General features: G+C 43.0%; 1 protein-coding gene and 1 long non-coding RNA gene across 10 annotated transcripts in view; one reads left to right on the top strand and one right to left on the bottom strand.

Annotated features, from left to right (window-relative positions):
• The window catches only part of CTNND2 (catenin delta 2), a 918,973-nt gene that overhangs the window by 407,658 nt on the left and 493,632 nt on the right, over nt 1-17,683 (top strand). The gene's annotated exons all lie outside the window — the stretch shown is intronic.
• LOC143996668 (uncharacterized) overlaps nt 16,301-17,683 on the bottom strand; it is a 105,884-nt gene continuing 104,501 nt past the window's right edge. The window contains exon 4 of the long non-coding RNA XR_013277580.1: nt 16,301-16,536. This is a non-coding gene — a long non-coding RNA (uncharacterized LOC143996668). The remainder of the gene's footprint in view (nt 16,537-17,683) is intronic.

The raw sequence follows: 17,683 nt of genomic DNA, 5'->3' as shown, positions 1-17,683 counted from the left end.
GACATATGGGCCGAAAACTTGGACCATATACGCTCATATACCCTATTAGTACTCCCGCGTCTGGAATTGAGAAGGGTTGGGATGACCTCTTCCGGACAACCAAGAGCTTCTAGCCTTTCCCTCTCAAAAACCACACCTTGAGGTTCAGACATGATGGGCATGGATGTAACCTTGTGCCTTGAGATAGCAAATCCGACCTGAGAGGCAGGGGAACTGGCTCTTGAAAACTGAGGAGCAGCAGTAGAGGGAACCAAGGTCTGTTGGGCCAGAAAGGAATCACTGCGAGAATCTCCGCCTTCTCTGTCCTGAGTCTCCGAAGGAATTGCAGGATCACCGGAACTGGAGGGAAGGCGTAAGCTGTCTGAAACTTCCAATGTTCTGTGAGGGCATCTATCCCATATGCCTGGGGGTCCCTGAACCTTGAGTAATATTTCAGGAGGCTTCCGATTGCACGGGGAAGCGAACAAGTCGACTTCCAGGGACAATCCTAAGGTCAGGAGCCAATCGAATACTTCCCGGTGTAGAGACCACTCGTTGTTGTCCAACTCGACACGCGATAGGAAGTCCGCCTGAACATTCTGCACCCCTGGGATGTAGACTGCAGAAAGGTTGGACAAATTCTTCTGAGCCCAATTCATTATTGGCTCCGTCTCCTGTAACAGGGACCAGCTGCGAGTTCCCCCTTGCTTCTTTACGTAAGCCACCGCGGTTGTGTTGTCCAACCTTAGCATGACCGAGGCATTCGCTGTCAGATGATGGAATGACCGAAGCGCCTGGAAGGCCGCTCTTAGCTCCAGAACATTGGAGACGACTCTCTGTGATGGAAACGTCCACCTGCCCTGAGCGACCTCCGAAAGGCAGTGAGCGCCCCATCCTCGGTTGCTGGCATCTGAAGTTACCGTGACCCATGAGATGGGAATGATTGAATGGTGGTTGCGCAGGTTCTTCCCCTGTAGCCACCAAAGAAGAGACGTCCTCATGGCTGGAGTGAGGAATATGCGCTGTGTCTGGCTGGATAAGTCCCACTGTTGTAGAAACCCCTTCTGAAAGGGACGAGTGTGCCACTGGGCCCACTTTACCATGGGAATGGTGGCTGACATTGTGCCAATCACCCTCAGACATTGGAGAGCCGAGAGATGGGATGCTGCAAGGGCTGCATGAATCCTGTCTCGTATGACTCCAACCTTCTCTTCTGGAAGGGCGATAGTACCTTCTGCTGTGTTGAACTGCGCCCCTAGGAAAACAAGAGACTGAGTTGGATCTAGGTGACTCTTTTCTAAGTTCAGAAGCCACCCGAACTCCTGTAGAGTGGAGATGACTAGGTCTTTGTGCTCCAAGAGCTGATCTTTGTTCTGGGATAGCAGAAGAAGGTCGTCGAGATAGTGATGGAGACGAACACCTTTGACTCTGAGAAAGGCCACAACTGCCAAAAGAACTTTGGAGAAGACCCGTGGGGACGTTGTTAACCCAAAGGGAAGACATGTAAATTGAAGATGTTGAATGCCTACTGCAAAGCGGAGGTATTGTTGAAACTCCTTTGCCACGGGAACATGGAAGTAAGCGTCCTTCAAATCGACTGATATCATCCAGTCCCCCAGATACACGGACTGCTGGATGGTAAGCAGAGATTCCATTTTGAACTTCTCTTTGCGAATGAAGGAATTGAGATGGGTCAAATCTATTACCGGCCTCCATGTGCCGTTTTTCTTTTGAACCAGAAACAAAGGGGAATACATGCCCTCTCCACGTTCTTCTTCTGGAACGGGAACGGCTGCGCCTTGATCCAGTAAAGAGTTCACGTAGGTCAATAGAACTTGTTTCTTCTCTTTTGATTCTGGAAGATTTGTGGGAATAAATCTTAGCTTTGGGGTGCTGATAAAACCCCACTTGTGACCTGAGGAAATTGTTTTTACAGTCCAAAAATCCCGAATTGAGGCCGCCCAAACATGCCTGAAGTGGAGAAGACGAGCCCCCACCTGACAAGTTTGAGCGGGCCCAATTTCAAAAGGATTTCGCGGAATCCTGCTTGCCGGACGAACCCCCTTTTGAGGTATTTTTGAAAGAAGATTGCCTGGATCTCCATGACCTTGAGAATTCTCGACCAGGTCTATAGCTCCGCGCCTCCCTGGCACGATCAGGGCCTTGTCTTCTAGGAAATGGACGCCTTTGATTTTGAAGACGTCTGTCCTGGGGAAGAAACCCAGATTTCCCACCTGTAGCCCGGGATATGGCAGTATCCAGCTTGTTACCAAACAAAGATGACCCCTCAAAGGGAATACGGCACCAGGCCTGTTTGGATGCTGGATCCGCCAGCCATGGACGGAGCCATAACGCACGGCGAGCTGAGACTGCTGCTAACATATCCCGAGATATCAGGCGGATAACATCAATAGATGCCTCCCCCAAAAAGGCAGACGCCATCCTGATTTCTTGAATAGAGGAGTCTTTTGCTGACTCAATAGAAATACCCCTCAGGAATTCCTCTACAGAGTCAGCCCATGATTCTATGGCCTTGGATACCGCTGCCATTGCAAGCACTGGTTTGCAAGCCATTCCAGAAGTCAGATATATCCTCTTAAGGTCTGAATCGATCCGCCTTTCCAAAGGATCTTTAAAGGATACCGTATCCTCTAAGGGTAGGGTTACATATCTCACCAAACGCATGAGTGCTGCATCCACCAGTGGTGCTGACTCCAGGTGCTTCACATCCTCTTCTTTAAAGGGATATAATTTCAGGATTTTTGACTGCATGGAACCCTTTTTATCCACCTTGCTCCATTCCTCGGTAATAATGTCACCCAACTCTGAAAGGAAGGGAAAAAATTGTCGCTCCTTATTGAGCTGTTTAAAGAACTTTCTCTGCTTTGGTGGGGAAGTAATAGGGTCTTCCCACTTCAGAGCCTCTCTCACTGCTTTGACCAATGAAGGCACCAGTCCATAGTCAAAACCTAAACCAGGATCCTCACAGTCAGATTCACTATCTGAGATGGGAGCAGATAGGCGGCTTGGCTGAGAGGATTCCCATGTCTCCTGCAATGGGTTCTCTCCAGGTGGAGGAGCCAATAATTCTGACGGGGATTCACACAGCTGTAGAGCATCCCTCTCCTGCAGAGACTCCTTCACAACCCGTCTTACTATTGACTCCAAACGCTGGTCTGCATCATCCCTTTCATCTGCAGCTTTGGAGAAGCAATGATCGCATAAGGATACGTCCGAAGGAACAGGCATCCTGCACCCCCAGCATGATTTTTCCGTACGCTTGCTGGAGTGAGCAGCAGGGGGGTGAGAATAATTCTTATTATGCTGTTCAGATCTTGACCTATGCTGGCTAGATCTTGAGGAGGATTTATGGCGGTGTGATCTTGATGATCCACTGCGTCTAGAAGTGATAGGTTGTGGATCAGACCCAGAAGGGCTGTAAGGGTAAAACAGACAGAGAGAGAAAAGGATAAACAGTCAATCCTACCTATGCCAAACACTCTCTCCAATATATAAAAAGCATAAATACTAAAGACCTACCTAACATGAGCGGGCTGGCCACTAGGAGGCAGTAAGGCGTCCATATTCACAATAAACCCACAGTTTAAGAAACACTGCAACCAAAGAGAAAAATAAAACACACATTTTTTTTTTTTTTTTTTAAAAAGCATTTCCCCAGCCTAAGGGACATGCTCTTACCTTAAACCGCCGCGCTGACAGCCCCGGGAAGTCGCTGCGACCACTGCAAACATTCCCAGGGTTCTGACAGCTTCCAAAGCCTTTTAAATTTGGCGCCCGTGACGTCATCGCCGACGTCAGACGCGAGGCGCTCGCGCGCATGCGCGGGAACCAAGCCTCGGTCTCATACCGGGTTCGCACATGCGCAGAACGCCTGCATAACCCGGAAGTAGGAGAGAGGTTTGCTGGAACGCGGAAGCGAACGCAAACGGCATGGAGGAGACCGCAAGACAAACAAAAGAAATACACACAAATACAATGCTGCCATGGATAGATAAAAGGCTCACCACTCCACCAACGATCACCTGGCCGAACGGACTGGAACACACACGCCATACCTCCAGCAGATAATGGTCACCCATAGCAACGGGACACAGACCGTGCGCACTCAGGTAGGAAATCCTTTCTTCAGCGCTACTCTGCAAATACTCTCCATACCCTGCTTAACAGTCAGGGCCTATCGGAGGAAAAATTCTCAGTCAATCAGCCAATCGATCGTCGTGAAGTTTTATTTCCAGGAAAGAAACCATCTGGTCCTACTGGGGAGGACAAAAAAGGAACACTGATAGTAGCCAGGAGCAAAGATTTATGGGAGTTGGGTCCTATTGGGTAATCGTGGAGGCGGGGCTACCCACACGTATGCTGCCATGGAGCCTTTCAGGAAAATGTTTTTATATATTTTTTGGGGATATTTATTATAGCAAAAAGTAAAAAAATTGAAATTTTTTCTAAATTGTCGCTCTATTTTTGTTTATAGCACAAAAAATAAAAACCGCAGAGGTGATCAAATACCACCAAAAGAAAGCTCTATTTGTGGGACAAAAATTATGCCAATTTTTTGTGGGAGCCACGTCGCACGACCGCGCAATTGTCAGTTAAAGCGACACAGTGCCAAACCGCAAAAAGGGGCTTGGTCCTTTGGCTGCAAATTGGTCCGGAGCTTAAGTGGTTAATATGTACTGGTTGCATTCTTGAAACTGATATACAGTATCTCACAAAAGTGAATACACCCCTCACACTTTTGTAAATATTTTATTATATCTTTTCATGTGCCAACACAGAAAAATTACACTTTGCTACAATATAAAGTAGTGAGTGTACAGCTTGTATAACAGTGTAAATTTGCTGTCCCCTCAAAAAAAAACTCAACACGCAGCCATTAATGTGTAACTACTTTACATTGTAGCAAAGTGTCATTTCTTCAGTGTTGTCACATGAAACTATATAATAAAATATTTACAAAAATGTGAGGGGGTACTCACTTTTGTGAGATACTGTATTATTGTTTAGAATTGCATTTTTTCTCCAAGGATACTAAACATGAGGAGTATCTCAGCCTGTAACCCAGGAAGTATCTGACTGCTACGTTGGAGATACATTTGTTTGAAACCCCAAGCCCTTGTTTACTCAAGGCCCCTTTGAACTATGAAAAAATGCACAGTGACATGCGCATGATCATCACAATGGAGACAAGGGCCTTTTCCTCACAACCCTGGCCAGTGGTTGTGTGGAGGTCTTTGGGCAGGGGGCTTCCCAGATCCCACCCCTCATGAGTATGGGGTACATAATATCCCTACTTATTCACCAATAAAAAAAGTGTAGTGTAAATAAACACGAGGCAATTTTTGACATGTTCTTTATTAAAATAAACAAAAATTTTTTTTAAAAAATGTCCCCTGGTGTAGAGCCAGCGTCAATCACGATGAACAGCGTTCCAAAAAAGGAGAAATATAGCTGTCCCTTTTTTGGAGCCAAGGTTTTTGTTTTGTTTTTTATTTTTTTACTCTTTACTTCCAGGTCAATTCTAACATTTCTATGTAAAAAAAATCTGCATTTTTTTTTTGGTGGAAAATAACTTAGAACCCCTAAAAATTATATATTTTTTGAAAGCAGAGACCCTGGAAAATAAAATGGTAGCAACTTTTTTTTTTTTGCACGATATTTGGATTGTCATTTTTAACCACTTGAGGTCCGCGCTATAGCCGAATGACGGCCACAGCCCGGACCTGAATTTCTGGGAGGCCGTCATAGGACATCCTCCCCTTTGCACGCTCCTCGTGTGTCCCATGCAGGGCATGCGCACCGCGCGCTGTGAACGCAGAATCACCGAGACTCAGGTGATCACCGATCTGAGTAAGGGGCAGATCCCGACTCCTTACCACGTGATCAGCTCTCAGCCAATGACAACTGATTACGCATGTAAACAAAAGCTCAGTAATCTTCTTTTTTTTCTCCTCACGCTGATAGTGTGAGAAGAAAAAAAAGCTCACCTAACAGGAGACATCACCTAATAGGAGGAGACATCACCCTTGGTAGTTTGTTACTTAGCACTATTGGTAATATATATTCAAGCACAAGGCACTTTATTTTAGTTTAGTTTAGCATAGTTTAGTTTAATCTTTGCAGGTAGCGCAACACCATTTATTTGATTTTTAAGAAGAAAAAAAAGCTGATCACTGGCTTATGCTCAAGGGACATCGGTCCTGAAGAGGAAGGAGGCACATCTGCCCCCTCCTCTGTGCCTGCAAGTGCCACCTGCTATTGCCCACAGTGCCCACCACTGCCACCTATCAATGCCCATGAGTGCCACCTATCAGTGCCCACCAGTGGGGCCAATCAGTGCCACCTAATAGTGCTGCCTTTCAATTTAACCTATAAGTGCCCATCACTGCCAACCATCAGTGCCATCACTGCCAGCTATCAGTGCCACCTATTAGTGCCACTTCTCAGTGTCCACCAATGCCACCTATCAATGCCCTTCAGTGCCACCCATCAGTGCCACCTCTGTGCCGCCCTATTGGTGCCCATCAGTGCAGCCTCATCAGTGTACATCAATGAAAGAGAAAAATTACCTGTTTGCAAAATTTTAGAACAAAATATAATTATTTATTTTTTAAAATGGTCTTTTTAAAAAAAATTGAACAAAAAAAAACCGCATAAAGAAAGCTCTATTTCTGGGGAAAAATGCAAAATATTTCATTTGGGTACAGTGTTGTATGACCGCACAATTGTCATTCAAAGTGCGACAGCGCTGAAAGCTTAAAATTGGCCTGGACAGGAGGGGGATTTAAGTGGCCAGTAAGCAAGTGGTTAAAACACAAATTTTTTAGGAAAAAATACACTTTAATTAATTTTAGTGCACACAAACACAATACAAATAGCTAACATGTCTTGCTTTAAAATTGAATATGCCGTGGAATGGCGTCAAACTACATTACCTAAATATCTTGGCTAGAAAGAATGCATTGCTAGATTTATTACAATCTAAGTCTGATCTCAGATGTGGCAATACGCGACAATGGATCTAGCAATCACAGGATGATCACATTTAGCGTTTATCATAGGAAAAAGAGGCATGAGGGCAGCACAAGAAAAGTTACAAATGAGCAAACTTTTCTGCACTGCAATACTCAATACTGCAAGACATCAGTTTGGACTAAATTCTAAAAATATTGAACACATAAGAAAATGGTAATGCTTTAGACAAATGTATTACACAGAGCATTCCATTGGGCAATGACTACAGAAGAGTGAAGGTTAAACCTGGGTGGCTAAACTGTAACATAAAAAGTCTTATTTAAAAGAACAAAATGGCCTTTAAAAAATATTTTGTGTGTTCTTTGTCAGCATTCCAACACTGCAAGGAATGCAATAAGAAGTGTTATGCCTTGTACACACGGTCGGACGTTCCGACCACAAAATATGTCTGATTTTTTCCAAAGGATTTTGTCCTAAACTGGTGTTGCATATACACGGTCAGACAAAGTTGTCGGAAATTCTGATTGTTTGGAGCGTGATGATGTTTGTTCGTTATGATGGGACTACATTGAGGCTAGTAGTCAATAGCTTTGGTCTCGTGATTTGATCTGAGCATGCGTGGCACTTTGTCCGATCGGAATTCTCTACAAATGATCGGAAAAAGTCAGATCGGATTTTTTGGTCGGAAAAAATTTGAGATCCTGCTCTCAAATTTTTTCAGTCGGAATTTCCGACGAAAAAAGTCCGATAGAGCCCACGCACGATCAGATTTTCCGACAATATAATTTGATTGGACCTTTTCCATCTGAATTTTCCGACCTTGTGTACAAGGCATTAGAATGGAATCAGGGTGGCTGAAAAAGACTAAGAGAGACACATAGCAGAGGAGAGTAATCAAATCCCTAGGGAATTTTTTAGATATATTAACAGTAAAAAAGCGCATTGTCCACATAAAAGACGCTGATGTGAGGATGGTTACAGATGACACAGAGGATGGTTACAGATGACAGAGAAGGCAACTGTACTAAATGCTTTCTTCTCAATCACTCAAGAGAGCCTGGTAAAGGAGGTGGCGGGTGGCTGCACAGGGGGGGCCCTTGAGCTGCTGTATTGCTGCTTGGATAACTTCTACGAGAAAGCCAATTGCTGGCTGAGCATTTTGATACCAGGATGATACCTGCAGTTGGACCCTAAGGGGTTGAAGTAGTTAAAATGACACTAAACAATTGTTTAAAAAAATCTTTTCAAGTCTATATTCTTAACCTCCCTGGCGGTATGATTATTTCAGATTTTAGGTGCTGAAAGCGGTACCATTATTTTGCATGGAAATTTGGCGTTTTATATTGTAGGCCTGTAATTCTTATGCCGCGTACACACGAGCGGACTTTTCAACATCCAAAGTCCGACGGACTGATTCCGTCAGACTATTCGATCGTGTGTGGGCTGCTACGGACTTTTGATTCGCAAAAGTCTGACGGACTTTAGAAATGGAACATGCTTCAAATTTTTCCGACGGAACTCCGCCGGACCCGGTCCCTTCGAAAAATTTGCTTGTTTGTATGCTATTCCGACGGACTAAAACCGACGCTCGGGCAGCTATTGGCTACTGGCTATGAACTTCCTTATTCGAGTCCAGTCGTACGTCATCACGTTCGAATCCGTCGGAGTTTGGTGTGATTGTGTGTGGCCAAGTCCGCTCAGTCGAAAAGTCCATCAGAACTGTCGGAACTCCAGCAGAACTCCGGCAGGACTCCTTCGGAAGTCTGTCGGACATAAGTCCTCTCGTGTGTACGGGGCTTTAGGAATAACTCACTTAAATCTGTCCAAACCAGAGTCTAGTAGACATCTCGGGTATGATAAAGTTTGAAACACAAAATCATAAATTATAATATAATATAATAAATAACTATAAAAAATAACAAATAATAATACTTTTTTATTCAATACGTTTTAGTAAATAATATAATCAAAAACACTGACTTTTTTTTGGCCAAACAAGGGTGCAATATTAGTAGTCATATTGCTTCAGTAAACGTCCCGAGTATGGAAAATTTTAAAACATGGTACAGCACCAAGTCCGACGTCACAGTCAGGACAGTAGAACCTGGTTTCTTTTCTGATTTTCCTTCCAGTGTCGTCACGCTTAGAGCAGAAAACCACACACATCCTTGTGGGTGCTGACTTCTTTTCCGTTGGTGGAACATGGTCCATAAAGTGACGACCAGTCAGGCATTCCAGGTTCACAACACCAGCAGCACGACCAGGTCTATTTACAGACATTGATGTTGGGGGTTGAGAAATATAAGTTTGGCAACTTTCCAAACTAAGTCTGCATGAACCACAGGCTTGTCACTCTTTTTTTTAAGAAGAATGAAGGCATTCCACAGGCACTGTTCAAGAAGATGCCTGAAGATTTTTTTGTAATTTTTTATTTTTTTGTTGCTTTCTCATGGCTGGATAAAAAGTCATGGTCTGGTCAGCTCTGTCAACACCTCCTCTTGGTGTTGTTGTAGTCCATCACGATTTGTGGTTTCATTATGTCTTTTCCACCTTTTGTGTGTACCATGACAGTGAGGTGTTGTGAATTGTACTATATTTTATATTTTTTTTTTACTATAATATGTACACATATTTTTTGTCGTGCCATCTCAGTGCCATCATTTTGCCTTTCTGCCAGGCTAATATTTCTCCTGCCTTGAGCTTTTTATTGCGAAAGGTTGGCGGCATGTCATGCCGGTTAGCTCTACCGGTCCCATATGCATCCTTCTTGTGCTGTGGAAGAAACTCATAGAGATTTGGAGAAGTGTAAAAATTATCTGTGGTTACATAGTAGCCCTGGTTCAGCAATGGCTCAATCAAAGTAAGAACGGAAGCGGTTGCCATTCCATAATTACTGAATCTTTCATTGAATTTGGTTCCTTTCCCGGTGAAAAGGACCAAATTCCATATGTAATCAGTGCATGAATGATTTTATACCAAATTGTGCTCTCTAAGCCCTTGTACACACGGTCAGAGAATCTGTCGGAATGAGTCTTATCGGACCGTGTCGTCAGATAATCCGACTGTGTGTGGTATGCATCGGACTCATTCCGTCCGAATCTCCGTCCGACCCAATTTTCCAACATGTTGGAAATATTTCCCGACCAACTGGGCCGGACGGACCTAATCCGATCATGTGTAGAGCATTTTGATCGGACCAAGTGCCACGCATGCTCAGATCAAATTCCTACATCAAAGCTATTGGCTACTAGCCTGAATGTAGTCCCATCGTAACGAAATTACGTCATCACGTTCTGAAAGATCGGATTTTTCGCCAACTTGGCCCGACCGTGTGTATGCAACAGTTTTTCGGACACAATCCGTCGGACTAAATCCGACGGGCAAAATCCGACGGATTTGGTTGGCAAAATCTCCGACCGTGTGTACGTGGGCTTAGATGTGATATACTGTATCCAGGAGTCTTCCTTTGTAGGCCATTAGATCGTCGATACTGATGTCTCTATCTGGTACATAGGTCTGCTGGAAATCTTTCCAAATAATTTGATATACCTCCCAAATCTTTTTCAGTTTTGGCGCTGGATGAGAAGTCTCATCAAATTCTTCATTATTTTGAAAGTGCAAATATTTCATTATCAGAGAAAATTTTTACTCCGACAGGGCCGTGCCAAAAAAGGGAGTAGCTAGTAATTTGTTGTCCAATACCATTTCTGCAGGGGTTTCCCCACCACTCCCTGAAGAATTATGAGGTCCAGAAACTTCCAGATGTCCTCTATGGTCACTGGTTCCCACTTTCTGCTCCTTGCAGACCTCTGATGCATAGCATCTTGTTGCTCCTGGTACCGATTTGTCTCTGTAACAATTTTTTCTATAACCTCATCGGTCAAAAAGAGTTGGAGGTATGCCAAGGAGTTGTCATCTTGAACCTCCACTTTGATACCGAGTGCTCCAGTAAACAGGAATCCTGGGGGTGCTGCGTGCTCCGTACCGCAGTCAATCGAGCACCAACTCCGCACATCACTGGGTACAGTCGCAGGATCACCGCTGAAATCGCTTTCCATACCTGATGATGAACTTCCCCATGAATCGCTATCGCTCAACTCTGCAAGCGATTCTGTATCGCCTGTCGCTGTTTTCAACCAAGTCATATGCCGCTTTTGAGGTAGAGGTGTGCTTTTTTAAATGCCATGGTCGCTCTGCAATTTCCAGACAGAAAGTACAGTAAAACTGCATGCAAGGGCACTGGATAAAGCACTGGAGGGGCAAACTAGGGTCAATTTTATTTTATTTAGTAATGTAATCCAATAGGATTACAATGTATCAGTGTGTTTGTGTTTATACTGTTTGAATTTGCCGCCGGTTCCAACCCCCTGCGGCGCTACGCTTGGAGGGAACGGAAGCCAGGGCACACAGTGCATCGGGCGGAAGATCCGGCCGCCATACACAGCGGGAGTACATCATGGGATGCCGGGGTCAAGGTAAGTAACCTCTTCCAGGATCCAGCAATGCGATCCCAGGTTTACCGCTAATAGTACTGAAATCTCACCCCGAGCCACACTCGGGAATACCGCCAGGGGGTTAAAGTGATACTAAAGTCTTGTTTTTTGGTTTAAAAATAACAAACATGTCATACTTACCTGCACCGTGTAGTGATTTTGCACAGAGAAGCCTGGATCCTCCTCTTCTTGGATCCCTCTTCAGCGCTCCTGGCCCCTCCCTCCTACTCCGTGCCCCCACAGCAAGCAGCTTGCTATGGGGGCACCCAAACCTAGCCGTGGCTAGGCTCCCCCCTCTCCTCATTGGCTCACTGACTTTGACAGCAGTGGGAGCCAATGGTGCTCCAGTGCTGTCTCAGCCAATGAGACAGCCCTTCTGGATATGGGCCTGTCCCTTTTCTAGATTTGGACCTGTCTCTTTGCTAGATTTGGACCTGTCTCTTTGCTGGTTGTGGGCCTGTCTCTTTGCTGGTTGTGGGCCTGTCTCTCTGCTGGTTATGGGCCTGTCTCTGCTGGATATGGGCCTGTCTCTGCTGGATATGGGCCTTTTTCTTTGCTGGTTATGTGGCTGCCTCTTTGCTGGTTATTTGGCTGTCTCTTGAGTGATCTGAGGGTGTCTCTTTGCTGGATATGGGCCAGTTGAAATCATCTGAAAGTGCCTCTGAGATTGCTTTGGTAAATAGTGGATATTGCTAGTGTTTTGTGCATTTTACTACATTTCTTTTTATTAAATTCCATACGTCACTTGAATAGCCCCCAAATTATACCTGTTCTCTAAAGTGGGCGGTGCTAGGAGGTATGTAGGGGTGAAGACAAGGGGCGGTCATAGAGGTGCACAGGGGGTGGAGACAGGTGTGGCCTAGAGAAGGGGCCACACCTGCACCCTTTTCTCTGAGAAAAAAATCCCTTTATATAATCGTATAAAAATAAATAAATAATTTATATGGTGATCAAGCGAAAATACAAGAATGTTTGTACGTTTTACATACAATAGCTATGTCTTTTACTCATATAAAAGAAGCAATATATCCTCACATTCACAAATAAGTTAGGACAACCAAGACAGATGTTTCTTCATATATAAGTAAACAGCCTGTGATTTATCTAAGTACCTTGGATAGTGTTCAGCAACTTTTCTCAGATTAGAACATCTTATCATTGTTGAAAAGATGGCGGTGTTTTTGAAGATAGTACATCTTACTAAACCAACATTCTATGCGCTTACAAAAACACAAACCCTCCCCCCCAAAAAAAAACAGGCTGACCTGTTGTGTCAGGCATCAATTGCCTAATTCTAAATGTCATTGTAATAGGTGATGACTACCTTCCCCTACATGTGGGACTGCCAATCTTATGTCAAGGTTACAATACACTTTCTTACCCTTCATAATAACTTGTATATATAACTAGAAATTATCTTTGTATCCATTTATTCAAGTATCCCACATACTAAGTGAAACAAGTATTAAAAAACATAATTATAATACCTTTTATATTGCAACTAATACATTTTAAAGTGACACACAGGGGGTGATTTCTGAAACCCGTGCGCCATCAGTAGAGGTGCAGGGTGAGGACATTTCCATGTTTACTTCCACAATGCGCACCGCCACGGGCGCGCAACGGGGAAGTTTTGTGTTTGCCGTGTCCCCCGGAGACAGGCAAACACAGATCGCTGTAAACGGCCAATCACAGCGGCCGTTTACAGCGCGATCCGCGTGTCCAATGTGAGATGATCTCATATGTAAACATAAGAGATCATCTCTCAGTGCCGCTCTCCCTCCTCACACAGACAGCGTGTGAGAGGGGAGAGATGAACGGCTGCAGCGGCCGTAAGTGGGAAAAAAAAAAAAAAAAAAAATAAGTGCCATCCTGCCCCAGTGCCATCCGCCCCAGTGCCATCCGCCCCAGTGCTACCTGTTAGTGCTATCTGTCCCCAGTGCCACCTGTTAGTGCTATCTGTCCCTAGTGCCACCTGTTGTCAGTGCCATTTGTCCCCAGTGCCATCTGTCATCAGTGCCATGTATAAGTGTCATCTGTCATCAGTGCCACGTGTCATCAGTGCCACATAGTGCCATCTGTCATCAGTGCCACATATTAGTGCCATCTGTCATCAGTGCCATGTATCAGTGCCATTTGTCATCAGTGCCACCTATCAGTGTCACGTGTCATCAATGCACTTATCAGTGCCATCTGTCATCAGTGTCACGCGTCATCAGTGCCACATATTAGTGTCATCTGTCATCTGTGCCACATATTAGTGCCACGTATTAGTGCCTTCTGTCATCAGTGCCACGTATTAGTGCCACGTGTCATCAGTGCCACGTATAAGTGCCATCTGTCATCAGTGCCACATATTAGTGCCATCCGTCATCAGTGCCACGTATAAGTGTCATCATTGCCACGTATCAGTGCCATCTGTTATCAGTGTCACATGTTATTGTCCTGGTGCTCCAGGGCCTTCAAAAGTGTGATAGGTAGTCAACAAGTTAGATGTGTAATTTATGCTCCTAGAACACCTTATGGCGCTCCCTGCATGTTGGGCCTCTCTATGTGGCCAGGCTGTGAAAAAGTCCCACACATGTGGTATCGTAATACTCAGGAGGAGTAGCAGAATTTTTTTGGGGTGTCATTTGTGGTATACACATGCCATGTAAGAGAAATAACCTATTACAATGACAATTTTGTGGAAAAAAAAAAATGAAAAATCTTAATTTTGCAAAGAATTGTGGGAAAAAAATGACAACATCAAAAAGCTCACCATGCCTCTTACTAAATACTTGGAATGTCTACTTTCCAAAAAGGGGTAATTTGGGGGGTATTTGTACTTTCCTGGCTTGTTCGGGTCACAAGAAGCGAGATAGGCCACCAGTACATCAGATGTGATCAATTTGTCAATCAATGTATTGGGGGGGGCAGGCTATTTTTTTTTTTTTTTGCGTTAAAATCTTGCAGCTGCAATGTAGATTTTTTTACGTTTTCTCTAAAGCCGTATATCTTTGAAGCAGCATTATGGATACATGCTACAGATGCACCATTTTACAGGCAGAGTACCCCCCCCCCCCCCAAGTTACTAGCTTTTAAGCAATTTTGCATTTTTAAAGGCAGTTCTCCTTTTTTTCGTTTTTGGGATTATATGTCCCTCAGGGTGGGACCTGGGCCCCCATACCCATTTTAAGGCCAGTAACTAGAAGATAAGCCAGCCAAGTGGGGACTAGCAAAATTAACAAGTCAGTTCCCATATACAGCAATGGTATTTGTTGTATAACTTTTGCCCATGTTAGGCTCTTTGTCTGGGGGGTGTTTGTCCCATCTGTCATTTTGTAACATGCTGGATGATGTGCTTAATTTTGGATGGGGGGTGGCTTATTTTGTGCTAGCTGCATTTGGGTTAGTCTGGGCATGCTCAGGGACTTTGGTTGTTTTTGGTGTGTGAACAGCACTTGGATTTTTTCTGTCTGTGTGTGTGTTTGCGCGCGCGTGCGTGTGTGTGTGTGTGTGTGTGTTTGTGTCCGTCCGTGTCCCCTTATAGAGTTTGTAACACATGAATTTTCTCTTTGAATTTTGTTTGTTATGTCTTTGCAAAACAGACGTGTTTTAGAGCAAGTTTTTTTTTATGTGTGTTTATTTATCTCTTTTTTGGGGGGGGGGGGTATTTTGCCCTTAAATATTTGTGATGTCAATGTGTGTCATTTGTAGTTTGTTAGTTTCAATTTGATTTAATTGACTGTGCTGCATTATTTTGCAAAATCTTCCTCAAGATGTTGTGACTAATAAGTGTTTAAATCCTTAAGAGACTGTCCGTTTGTGGGTGCAGTCCTTTTAACTCCTGTTAATTTCCTCTGCAAAATGGTCAGACCTAAAAACCATATTCTGTTACTGTCTCAGATTATTATAATTGTACATATGCTGCCATGGATAGGCACCAGGAAACTAAAATTACAGAGAGGTAAATATTCAATTTTCCATTTTAGCACAGTGGTTCTCAGCCTCAGTCCTCAATTACCCCTGACAGGACATGTTGTGGGAATTTATCTTAGCTAAAATAGCTGTCCAAAATACCAAGCTGTGATTTAAAGAACCTGGGCAAGATGAAGGAAAACCTGCAAAATGGCCTTTTGGGGGTACTTGAGGACAGGATTGAGAAGCACTGATTTAGAGCACTGAGCTAAAATCTAGCTCAAGACAATCCTATTCTAATTGTGGGCATTTGAGGGAAACCAAGTGAGTGTTATAAGCCCTGCTTGTCTTTTTTAGGTTGGGTTTTGTGTCCCTTTTCTGAAAATTGTCTTTACTTCCTGTCACATAGCCAAACAGGAAGTGAGAGTAAAACCCTACCAATGTCTTTCCTTGGGTACACACAGGTCAATCTAATTAATCTTGCCATTAGGCAAATTTCACTCTAGCACTTTGTTGCGTACACCCCAAATTATTAGGTATTTTGGGGTTTATTAAAGGCAAATCCACTCTGCAATACAAGTGTATTTGCTATAAATCTGAGGGGAAGCTCTGGTGATTTCATCATCCAATCATGTAGATGCAGAGATGCTGTTTTTTTTTATTTTCCTTGCATGTATCCTTCGGATATCCAACAACTGCACTTCCAAGTGCACTTGTAGTGCAAAATGGATTTGCCTTTTTTTTTTTCTTTTTTTTTTTTAGGGAGTTGGGGAAGGGGAAAAAAAAAATGGAGGAACCTTCACACAAAAGACCTCAAAGAAAAGTGTAGGTTCAATTGGACTTTTTAGGCAAGAGAAAGAGTTGTAAAAACAACCAATATATTCAAAAATATTATTTATTATTTAGAAAAAAATAAAATTACTGTAGTTAAAAATCAAAATTTAAAAAAAGAAAGGAATTATAAATATACATCAAGTCCCATTTGATATCCTGTCAACATTTGTACAGTCTACACATAATTCATATTCATATCCAAAGATTAGCAGTTTGTACAATAATACAAGATGTAGAGGATATCAAATATATAATTGAAACTTAAGTATGTTCTTGTGCTCTACATGTTTCGCGTTTTTTTGAATAGCGCTTCTTCAGGAGCTTTAGCAATATTCTATAATATAAAAACAGAAAGAAATGTATACAGTATATCAATAGAATCCAAAACATAAAACATTGCATACATAATCATCTATACAATACATATATGTTTATTTATACAGTCTATCAAAATGCTAAAATGCTCTAAAGGGGGAAAATAAAAAATAAAAAAATTAAAATAAAAGGGAGAGGGGGGGATAATTGTGAGGATTCTCATGGGTAGAGAGGCAATATGGGAACGGATATGACATTTGCATTTCGTGCATGTAGTATTAATGTTATAATGAATTTACTTACATTTCTTCGTGGAAATGCCCCAAAGGAAAATGGAGCAAAAAGGAAAAGGAAGAGTGAAAAAAGGGGAATATTTTCCCAAGAGAATTAGAACAGCAAAGGTTAATTTAGTGAAGCGACTTTAACCACTTCAGCTCCGGACCAATAAACACCTTAAGGACCAGAGGTCTTTTTGCAATTTCGCACTGCGCTGCTTTAACTGGTAATTGCGCGGTCATGCAATATTGCACCCAAACGAAATTTGCGTCCTTTTCTTCCCACAAATAGAGCTTTCTTTTGATGGTATTTGATTGCCTCTGCGATTTTTTTTTTTTGCGATATAAATGGAAAAAGAGCAAAAATTTTGAAAAAAAAAGATATTTTCTTCTTTTTGTTATAAGAAAAATCGAATAAACTAAATTTTAGTCATACATTGAGGGCAAAATTTATTCAGCCACATGTCTTTAGTAAAAAAAATGTCAATAAGCGTATATTTTTTGGTTTGCGCAAAAGTTATAGCGTCTACAAACTAGAGTACATTTTCTGGAATTTACACAGCATTTAATTTATGACTGCCGATCTCATTTCTTGAGGTGCTAAAATGGCAGGGCAGTACAAATCCCCCCCAAATGACCCCATTTTGGAAAGTAGACACCCCAAGGAAATTGCTGATGGGTATGTTGAGCCCATTGAATATTTATTTTTTTTGTCCTAAGGGATTGAATAATGACAAAAAAAAAAAAAAATATTTTTTTACAAAAAGTTGTCACTAAATGATATATTGCTCACACATGCCATGGTTATATGTGGAATTGCACCCCAAAATATATTCCGCTACTTCTCCCGAGTATGGGGATACCACATGTGTGGGACTTTTTGGGAGTCTA

The sequence above is a fragment of the Lithobates pipiens genome, unplaced genomic scaffold (genome assembly GCF_037356315.1).
Source record: "Lithobates pipiens isolate NorthernLeopardFrog02 unplaced genomic scaffold, aLitPip1_a1.2 Scaffold_19, whole genome shotgun sequence".
Lineage (NCBI taxonomy): Eukaryota > Metazoa > Chordata > Amphibia > Anura > Ranidae > Lithobates > Lithobates pipiens.
The sequence above is the reverse complement of the archived record's forward strand: the minus strand, read 5'-3'. Positions and strand labels throughout refer to the sequence as shown.